The 11,231-nt window shown below is 41.1% G+C and overlaps 1 long non-coding RNA gene across 1 annotated transcript; it reads right to left on the reverse strand.

Moving 5' to 3' along the window:
* Window positions 1-622: 622 nt before the first annotated feature.
* LOC122464293 lies at window positions 623-7,208 on the reverse strand. The gene is made up of 3 exons (XR_006288233.1): window positions 7,153-7,208; window positions 6,303-6,423; window positions 623-2,328 (listed from the first exon to the last, which is right to left on the reverse strand). It is a non-coding gene; the product is annotated as an uncharacterized LOC122464293 (long non-coding RNA).
* Window positions 7,209-11,231: the final 4,023 nt, after the last annotated feature.

Consider the following 11,231-nt stretch of genomic DNA (forward strand, 5'->3'; position numbering starts at 1 on the left):
GAGGTATTTCCTCAGGCCCATCTCTAGTTTTAGTTTAATAAAAACTATATATATATTTCTAAGTGTACAAATCCTATTGCCCATTTGTACTGGACAAAAATGAACTGCTAGACAATATGGCTGAAAAATTATTCAGATATCATGACTGCACAGACCAAGATCTTAAAGTTACTGCTGTTTTTCAAAACCTTATATTTTCCCAGCAATTTAAAAAAAAAAAAGTGTTGTAAAAGAGGCAAATCAGCATCTCTGCTCTCTCTACCCTGTATATATGATATGGTATTTTCCACATTTTTTTTTATTTTTTTTCCTCACAAGGAGTCACTCACCTGATAGTATATTTAAATGGTTTGTCATGTCAATCTCCTTAAAGGAATACCAAGTAAATAAATAAAATAAAATTCAACCACTGGTGAAATTGAGGATTTGTACAAGATTCCTGAGCTGCTCCCAAAACACATGCAATTGGGTGCATTAAACATTAAAAAGCTTTGGCTGATGGAAAGAGCCAGCACAGCCAGCACAAAGAAACTTGAGTTTTCAGGAAGTAATCTCAAAATATGAGATGCTCTTAATATTTGGAAAATAAGAAAAAAGCAACAACTAGATTTAAATGGCAAAGATGGAGGAGAACAATGAAAACGAAAAAGTCTATTGATTCACTCTCTTCCCCCCCCCCCGTTTGCAGAAGCTGAAGCTGTTATTTGGTTAGTACAGTGCACTTGAGTGGTTTCACTTCCATCCTAACTAGTTCTGTACACTGGAATCAGATCAAAGAAGGAAAGTGTCATGCACTTTATGCATGAAGTCCCCTACATACCTTTTCTGCTTAGGATAAACAGGAGAAGGAAGACAATATGCCAGTTATCTTGGGGAAGATTAGCAAGACAAAAGCTTTCTTATTCACAGAATCATTAAACGGATACTACAATAATTAAAGAAGAAAGAGCTACAGTGCATACCCTTGGGCTGAACCATGAAACATCTGACTCAAGCCAAACACTTGCATGTTAGGGAGGTTGTGAATGAAAGGTGAAAGTTTAACTTTGTTTTTAGTCAGGATCTAGTAATTTACTTTAATCTGTCATTTGCAACTGTCTCTTGGTTACTGATTTCAGAGGCATTAATTGTTCAGCAGAGGAAAGGGTTTTCTTTTCTTGCTTTTCATTTTGACAACAGACTTTCTCTTCCATTCTGATCAGAAGTTTCTAGGTTCAGTTGCATTCACCCAGGAATGTATTCATTTATCGGTGCCACAGCTGAGTGTAACAAGAGGCCTGGTTTGTTTGTAGTTAAAACACAATGAGCAAAGCAGACATTTCTGACTGATACTCCTTATCCCAAAAATATGTCTCTACCTAGTTCTCTCTCTTTTTTGGTTGCTATAACATCCACAAGAGGAGAAAAATATTAAACAATGCATCTTCTACTTTTCTATAAAAATTGTCAAAAAAAAAAAAATCCAGACCCTGCGAAGTTGCTACAATAAGAACAGAGACAATCTGCAAACCAACAGAAACGTATGAGTTCTGAACACATAAAGAACAATAAACTAGTAGCAGACTGGACATTGGTGATATCTCCATGCACTGTGAGATCATTGAAGTTATGCCAATTTACACCTGCAGAGGATCTGACCCCTTGTCTTTATATAAATAAATGTATTAAAACTCACCAATGCAAACTGTTTGCAATAGAGGAGTGAGCCAGTTTAGCTTGCTGCATGAAGCTTTGGACTCCAGGCCAATTTTTGAGGTGTTATAGATTTCTAAAGGGATTGAAGTTTGTAGTTTTATCCAATTCCCTAGTGGACAGAATTGAATAGCACAAAATTCCATACGTAACTGACCACATTTCTCTGTCCAGCTCAACAGTGTAGATTGAATTATCTCTCACTGAAAGAAAGAAGACAATCTCTATAGATCAGATTTGAATCATGGGCAGAATAGAGATGTACTGAAACTGCCTGCAGGCTGCACTAAGCCCATGGATGAATATAAGAATTCAATGTCCAGTGCTTTTGTAATAGCAGGAGTTCAGCATTGTTCATTAAAGAAAAATCACATTTTAAAATAATAATGGACACATGCATTATAAGTCTGACTTGGTTGCTTAGCCCAAATTTCCTCTATGGCAATATATCAAAATGAACGGGAAGACTCCATTAGGTGGAACAAACATATTATTCAAACATACTTCAGCAGAGGAAATATAGTCTTGTGGTTAAGTCTGAGAACCAAGAGACCGGGGAACTATTTCTCACTGTGCAACAGACTTCTTATGTGATCTTGGGCAAGTTACTTGATTTCTGTGCCTCAGTTTTCTTATCTGTAAAACAGAAATAAAGGGTGGAGCTGGTCAAAAAATATGATTTTTTCAGTTTTTTTTAATTACATTTTTCTGTACGTCCCATTTTTTATTTATTAATAAGAAACCAAAATCCCAAACTGAAAATTTGTAAAGAAAAACTGAAATAAAAACAAACCATTTTTGTTTGTTTATTTTTTCCCATCAACAATATGGAAAATTTCAACCCAAAGAAAACTTTTTTACAAACACTTTCATTGGTTCAAAATTCATCTGACCCCAGTATAGTACATGTACCTTACTCCTGGAGTGAAAACCAGGCCCACTTGGTGTGGCACTCTGTACCCCTCTAGCGGTGACTAGGATATCTAAGATTGATGGTACAGCCTTGGCTAAGCAACATGGATTTTTTTTTTAAGACAGTAGAAGCTCACATATTAAGATTCACAGATCTCGGGTTTGATCTCCACTGCTTAGAACCCATCCAGAGGCAGGCTCTAAGGAGTATGTGGACATTTGGTCTATTCTGATATGACATATATATGAACAAGACTAAATTGTAATTTATTGTAATTGTTATATATATATAAAACCCAAGGATTTCAAATAGCTTTAATGAATTGGTCTTCACAGTCTCTCTGTGAAGTTGGTATTAGTAATACACCTAGTAATATAATTACTTATAGTAATACAATATTTTACTGTGGTAATAAGTTTCTTCTTGGTTGCAGCTGTTGATCAGACGATCAGACTTTGTTCTAAATGCATGATAATTGTAAACCTTTATATATATTTTCATTTGAGCTAGTGAAACTGCCGACATGGTATTTTTAGATCTGAATATAATGGCAGGTGAGTTCAACCTTAATGAGCAAACAAAGTAAGTGAGATGAAAGAAGATATGTAGATTGGCAGGAGAAAAACTGAATATGGCAAGATGAGACATGAAGTCCAAGGAGGAGGGCAGTTTGTAAATGGAACAAGAGAAAAGGTGATATAGAGAAATAAAAAAAAGTCTTGCAAAGATTCAAAACTCAAACCTGTAAAAGTTCAAAGTCAGAGGACACACAACATCAAACATAAGCTTGAAAAAGAATCTAAGTGGTTTTGAAGCACTGTAACTCCAAATATGGAAGGTGACAAAGAAAACAGAAAAGCAATCTAAGCTACAAAACAAACAAAAATCCCTAAATATAGGGACAACTAAATGAGAGCGGGAAAGGCAATAGCAGTTAGAAAGCTGGTGTCTTTATATCCAGAAGGGAAGGAAGAACCTAAAGGGAGAAGAAGTGCAGTAACAAGACAGATAACCACAAAACTGGGTAAAACACAAACAACTATATGAGGAAATGGCACCATTTTGTGTATATGCCCTGAACCTTCCTTCCAGACATGTTGGGAAAAGAAAGAGAACCAGGGCAGGAAGAAACAAGGCGGTTATGGGAGGAAATCTATATATGGGGGTGACTCCCTAAAGAGTGACTCCCAACACACAGTGGGCATAGCCATCAAGAGAGTGAAATTCACCTGAGTGTGGAGGACCCATACAGAAGGCCTAAGCACCACTTAAGTCCTCAAAACTATGCTGAAATAGTGCACTTGCGCTGGCCCTTCTGCTCAGTGGGGAATGCCATCAACAATGACATTCATGCTCAGGCAATCATAGAATCATAGAATATCAGGGTTGGAAGGGACCTTGGGAGATCATCTAGTCCAACCCCCTGCTCAGAGCAGGACCAATCCACAACTAAATCATCCCAGCCAGGGCTTTGTCAAGCCTGACCTTAAAAACCTCTAAGGAAGGAGAATCCACCACCTCCCTAGGTAACCCATTCCAGTGCTTTACCACCCTCCTAGTGAGAAAGTTTTTTCCTAATATCCAACCTAAACCTCCCCCATGCAATTTGAGACCATTACTCCTCATTCTGTCATCTGCTACCACTGAGAACAGTCTAGATCCGTCCTCTTTGGACCCCCCCCCCCTTTCAGGTAGTTGAAAGCAGCTATCAAATCCCCCCTCATTCTTCTCTTCCGCAGACTAAACAATCCCAGTTCCCTCAGCCTCTCCTCAAAAGTCATGTGCTCCAGTCATTTTTGTTGCCCTCCGCTGGACTCTTTCCAATTTTTCCACATCCTTCTTGTAGTGTGGGGCCCAAAACTGGACACAGGACTCCAGATGAGGCCTCACCAATGCTGAATAGAGCGGAATAATCACGTTCCTCGATCTGCTGTCAATGCTCCTACTTATACAGCCCAAAATGCTGTTAGACTTCTTGGCAACAAGCGCACACTGTTGACTCATATCCAGCTTCTTGTCCACTGTAACCCCTAGATCCTTTTCTGCAGAACTGCTGCGTAGTCACTCGGTCCCTAGTCTGTAGCAGTGCTATTCTGTGCTTGGTCATAAAAACTCAAGGCTGTTGTGGTTTCTTTAAACTGCAAAGCAACATTAACACAACTGACATTTCACACCCAAAACAGAACTGAGGGCAGTCTTAAATAGTTATTCTTTTGGGTATGATTTTTTTTTTCACAACACATTTTTCACAGCTGTACTTCAGAAAATAATCAGAATCACTTGAAAAGTTTGTCAATCTGTAGGGGGACATTCTATGCTGTTCCTCCAGAAAGTACAGCAGAGAAGAATCAGTTCAGGGGGTTGTGCAGGAGGGAAGGAACAGGGAAGCGAGAGAGCACAAACATGGCTTTCACCTGCCTTTGAATCCTTTTCCTTTTGGCCTGGTCTGGGACTCAAAATAGCCCCCAACACAGCCTAAGTTATTCTGGGGACTACTTTATATTAGAGCATTCTCCTCAGGCCTGCCTATAGCCCAATACAATATCAAAAGGGGAATTTCCCCGCAGCCCTTTGCAAACTGTGTATACCCACAGCACTGGAGTGGCACACAGGGGCTGGAGTGGGGGTCAGTATCCCACCTTTGGTATTTAGCTTTCTAATCAATAAGGAAGGAACTGAGCAGTTATTCCACATTTCTTCTGCACTTTATAGCTCAGATGAGAATTTATTTGAGACACAAGAGAGGTGAGATACAGTGGCTAAAAACATCAGGCCAGATCCTCAGTTGGTGTAAATTGGTGTGCTCCTTAAAGCCAGTGGAGGTATTCCCATTTACACTATCTAACGCTCTGGCCCAATGTATGTAGTCATTTAGGAGTCTACAGAACCATCCCGAAATCTTCAGTACAATGCAGAGTGGCCAGAGTTTAAGCCACAGCGTTGCACGAGGGTCATTGTGGAGCTACATTGCCTTAGGAGGAGCACTCAGAGGGTTATGTCTACGCTGCAGCTAGGAGTGTGCCTCCCAGCCTGGGAAGAAAGACTCACACTAATTCAGACCCAGGGGGTTGGGCAGGATTGGCCTCAGTGGCTAGCCCAAGCCTTTGCCAGTGCTGCGTTGTCCACACAACTATTTTTAGTGCAACAGCTCAAGCAGAGCTATTGTGAGTTTGTCTACCCAGGCTGGGAGACAAGCTCCCCGCCGCAGCGCAGACATAACCCAAGAGGTACTCTCTCACTTTCAAGCTGCTGCATGGTTGTGGGAGGTGGGGAATGAGGGGCAAGCAATCTCCTCTCTTTCTATTAGGATAGAAGAGATTGCTCCCCACCAGTGTACTGGCCACACTTAGCTGAATGATAGGAGGTGAAGGGAGCATAAGCCATGTTCTTATCTCCAACTCACCCCCCTTTTTGGAGTCCTGCATCCAGAAGCAGAATGGGAGTGAGGCATCCCTCGACTCCCCAGACCACAAGAGGTTGGAAGAAGCTTCTTCCTTACACCTTAGTGGCCTTGCAGGGGCTATTCATGATTAGAACTGTATCTAGTCTGTGGGACCTTAAAATACTGCTATTGTGAACAAGATTTTCTCCCCGAGCACCTATATAGTGGCATTGATACTACATTTACTGTGACTGTTACCTAACCAAGTTAACCTCCTAATTATTTATGTCAGAAACAAAAACAACAACCACCAACCTCAAATTCCTCTGTGACACTACACTTCTTTCCAGCACTTTCCGGGTTCTTTTTTTAGTCAAACCTCTGTAGCAGCTGACTTAGTTTAACTTAATCTTGATGTTACAATGAAAGGGTTTTCCTAATGGAGTTGAAGTGTGGTTATTATATTATCAGCCTGAGATAGTATAATTATAGTAGTTTAGTTAAAAAAAAAGAGCTCATTTCAGCATTTGTAGATTTCACAAACGTTCAACCTGCCCAGAGGTTGAAATGAGTCATATCATCAAATATTCAATGAACATGATGCATAGTGTAGAATCCCACTCACTCCCCAGGTTAAGAATGGGACTTGCCAGTCAAGTTGCTTACTTGACATGTTCTGGCAAGCACTTACCCCTGGAGCTCCACCTGGAGGCTTGTCATGGAACCACAGTTGTGTCCCTGCCTCAGTTTCCCCTTATGAGTTATCAATAAATTCAGTTATGCTTATATACAGTGAACAGTGCCCCTTCAGGTGTCTAGTTTATTGCATCAAAGGCCAAACACAGTAGGCCAACAAGTCTTAACTTGCGCATCCTACTCAGGGGGTGTGGGAGGAGTAGGATTAATCTTAGTCAGCCTGCCCCCACCCAAATCCCTTCTTCTCTTTCATCCAGGCTCTTCACCAGTAAGGCCATCTTGACCTGGGATCCTCCTCTGGAGTCAGGCTTCCCAGGGAAGGGTTTCTTTCCTGGACTTTGCAGCTCTGGATCCAATGATACAGAACGTTTGCTGCTTCCTGGTAAGATCCTTTTCCTAGGACCGAGCTTTCCTAGGGCTTTGCCCTTGTCCTCATAGCCCTTTCTGAATCTGTTCCCTTCAGGATCACCTTTCCTAGGTCTCCTTTTCTGGTTAGCTCTCTGACCAGCTCTCCTGAGATGTACCTCTCTTCTGTAACTGCCTCTCTGTGTTCTGGAGCCTCTTGACTGAGACCTCATAATCCTTTATCAGACTCAGGTGTTCCTTAGCTAATTAACTGCTGACCAGCCACCTTGGTAATTAAGTACTTAGAAGTGGATCTGCGTTAGCCCAATCTCGTTGTGGAGTCTGCCACAGGTATGCTGGGTACCAGCAACTCTCCTCCCCCCGCCCACCCCGCAGCCGTGCCCATCTTGTTGGGCACTCTCAGGAGAGGAATAATCGGTGACACTGGGCGTAGCACTAGGTAACTCGAGGGGGTGGAAGACCATGAGTGTCGAAGAAGCCCCCCCGCTCTAGGCCACCAGGTAACTCAGGAGGGTGGAAGACCACGAGTGTCGAGGAAGCCCCCCCGCTCTGGGCCCAGGCTAGCCTGAACACTTCTCCCTCCTGAAGGCTGCTTGTTATACCTTGCATCTGCTTTTGTTTTGTTGCAGAGTTTTGCTTTATTCTTTTTGGTAATTCTTTGTAAGTGTTACACAAATAAAATTCTTTTCTGCTTCAAAAAAAAAAACCCTACATTTATTATATAATATATAAACTGTATTTAATAATTTATGTTCCATTGTAATTTTTAGATATTATTGAAACAAAACATTTTGATCATTCAGAATACAATTTGGATTTTTTGGAATGTGCACATTCCAAAAATTTCAAAATTTCAGCTTTTCACTCTGAGTCATAATAAAAATAAATTTCAAAATGTTGCAATTTCCTCGGGAACAGGAAGTCTGGTTTCCAACTAGTCTAATTAAGAGCAATATGAGAACCTCAGAATATTCAGTGTCAGTTATATGCCAGTGAGCACCAAACAGTACAGAAGCTCATCCAATCTATCCAGATTTCTTGGGTCTGCAAATATGGGAGGAAATATAATGAGAACAGGGTTATTTTCTTTAAACTTTTAAAATGTCTTCCTTCTGACTGGATTGAAAATATTGTAAGTACAGCCTCTTGGAAATTTGATATTTCTGTTTGGATACTGACCCATAATAATGAAAAATAATGACAAATTAGTTTAACCAAACTTTTAAAAATCTCAAAAAAGATTTGGGTAATTTTTTTGGTTAATTGCTTGAGAAGTGCCTTATTTAATCTGAATCAGTTCTTTCATTTCTAACTCATTGTTGCGTTCTACACTTATGCTCTTGTCCAGTATATTTTAGACTAACCCTTTGGGGTTAGCTCTGAGATAGAAAGAAGGGGTGCATAACACTAACACTTCCAGTAGCTTTTCAAGGTAGGCCTGGTTTCCTTTTTATCTTGCACTTTGTTTATTTACTTGCACCTGGATAGAGAGAGTGCACAGCTGGGGTAAAATGTCAGCATTTTGATCCAACTGGGTCTAGTTTTAAAATATGCTGATCACCCACTGCTCCTTTCGACTTCCTTTAGAGCTGCAAGTCTGCTTTGCACAGACGCAATGGCACCATAAGATGAAAGACAGTGGAGAATCAGGCACTATGATTTTGATGTGCCTAACATGTTATAACACTGAAGAAAACAAAAACAAGTATCTCCAAAGTCCTTCTGACATGCCAGCACAAGTTTAATAACTAAAACCAAATATACACATTTGTTAAGGGCAGTAACTTTGCCTCAGTCTGCTCCAGTGAAGTACCAATGAGACAGGCAGACAGCTCCCCAATGATATAATCCCTGATTGCACAAGTTTAGCTCACACAAGAATACACTGTTATCTTGCCCTCTTCAGATGAAGCTCAAAGAGCAAAGACAGGGTTATCTCCCAAATGGCATAGTCCCTGATAGCACAGGCTCAACTAAAATGAAAACATACTTTTTTTCATGTTGTCCTTTCCACTGCTCAAGAAAGAGATGTTTTCTTAGAGTTAGACCATCATATAGTACAAATGGGAAAATATATATATATATATAGTAACAGGCCCCTACCAAGCAAAAACAGAAGGCACTGCCGCAGAACCCCCAGGACTGGTGGAATGTTCTGTAGACCAGGGAAAGCATCTGAAATGTGAGGTGTTTCTCCAAAGCAAGCTGAACCTTCTGAACCTTTTGAGGTTCACCTATTATTTCGTGTCCTTAAGCCTGAGGGATGTGGTTCTGTCTTTCCTCTGGTGAACACCCATAAGGATTCCAAACCCAAGTCTCCTGAATTCAGCATAAAACAAACAATCATATCCCACAAACACGAGGAGATATGTCTCAGGAGAAAAAGGTTCAGTTTGCTTTGGATAAATACCAGTAATTTTTCATGTTGATCTGAATCTTTTTGAAACCCCAAGAGGTTGAATGACTGTCTGGGAAATCACACAAGAGTAGTCCCTGACCTAAAATCTATTGCTCCCCATTCCATCTGGAATTGCTGAAGTATGAGAGAATGAAGAGGGGGGAAAAAAGTCCCCAGTCCTGTAAAGACTAATCCACATGAATAACTGTGCATGTGAATAAAACCAGTGACTTCACAAAGTTACTCACCTGGATAAGATTTGATACAATCAGGGCCTAAGCTTTTAAGAAGTTAACTGTCCATTTTAAAATATCAAAATGAGGTTCAGTTTCAAATTTGTAACAATTTTTATTTTATTTAAACCCAACTCTAAATGCATCTAGATTTCCCTTGGCCTCTATGGTCTCTCATCAGTTATGTAGATAATATTGTAATGTCCTGGGGTTTTTTTGCTGATGACTTTCTATCGTGTTGTCCAGTCCTTCTAAGGGCACTTAGTTCTGGAAAGATTAAATTGATTTAAATAATAATTAAGTTGGTCAAAACTCAGAATTCCCATTCTGGGGAAAATTCCAACATTTTAGAAAAAAATAGTTCCAATTTGGAATGAAAACTAGACACTTTCAAATTTCCCAGGGAAAGGAAATTGAACTTTTTTTAAAAAAAGTTTCAAACAACAAACAGTAACTCTTTGTGCTGCCCCACCTCTGAGGGACTCTCCATTCTGCCCCCGATGACTTGGGTACACCCCAGGCTGCCCCAGGGAGTTTGAGGCAACCCAGGGAGTCCCCCAGAGTTGGGAGCAGCCTGGAGGGGTTGGGGGCAGACCATGGACACAAAGAAGAAGGCTTCTACAAGTAGAAGCCCTCCAATCCTTGGTGTCCCTATCTTAAGGCAGTATCCATGATGGGGTTCCCCAGAGCTGTGGACCTTGGAAGCCTAGGTTCCCCAGCAGCCCATCAGACCAGGTGGCAGGGAACCAGGCAGGTTCCCATCAGAACCCTGCCTGAGTTTTGTTGAAAGTTCATTGAAACCAAAATATTTCAGTATTGCCATATCAGCATTTTCCAGTGAAATGCCATTGTGTCAGAAAATTCGTGAGCTGCTAGCATATTAATATAACATCTTTGAAAGGCTTATGAAGATGCAAATAGGGTTGTGTAAACAGTCTGCACAGACAAGATAATGTGGCAGTCCACACTTTCTCCCTGCTCCCTTGCCCAGGTCTTCATGGGGTAAAAGGTAGATATTTCCTTCTAACAGCATCTTTTGGAGGAAAAGGGGAGGACAGACTCTTTCTTAAGGCTTTTCAGAAACCAAGGTCCCACTCTAGCAGTTCCTAGTTTGAAAGCTGGAAATACCACATAAATTCCTAATATGCAGAGCTGCACTTTACTTGCTGCTCCTCACCTTGCTCCAATGACATAGAAAATTGCTGCTGGATTCTACCAGTAACAAAATATTGCTTCTCCCCTGTACCAAAGCAGGCTCAACTCTGCTGCCTAGTACATTGGCGCCTTGGCGGCAAAGCCAAAGTTCCACCCATTCTTCACCCGCTTCCTGCCCACCTGCACCAGAATGAGGGAGAAAGTAGACACTCAGCGTCCCTTACCCCTGCACACCTGGACCTAAAGTATGGAGAGCCCATGCACTGGTCCAAGGGGTGAGTGTGTGTGTGTATGATTTAGTACCTTTCTACTGGCACATAGACAGGGCTACATTCTAGTCCTGATTGGGACAAACTAAATATGTTTGTCCCAATGAGGGTCTCGCCGGTCCTTATC

Source organism: Chelonia mydas, chromosome 2, assembly GCF_015237465.2.
Source record: "Chelonia mydas isolate rCheMyd1 chromosome 2, rCheMyd1.pri.v2, whole genome shotgun sequence".
NCBI lineage: Eukaryota > Metazoa > Chordata > Testudines > Cheloniidae > Chelonia > Chelonia mydas.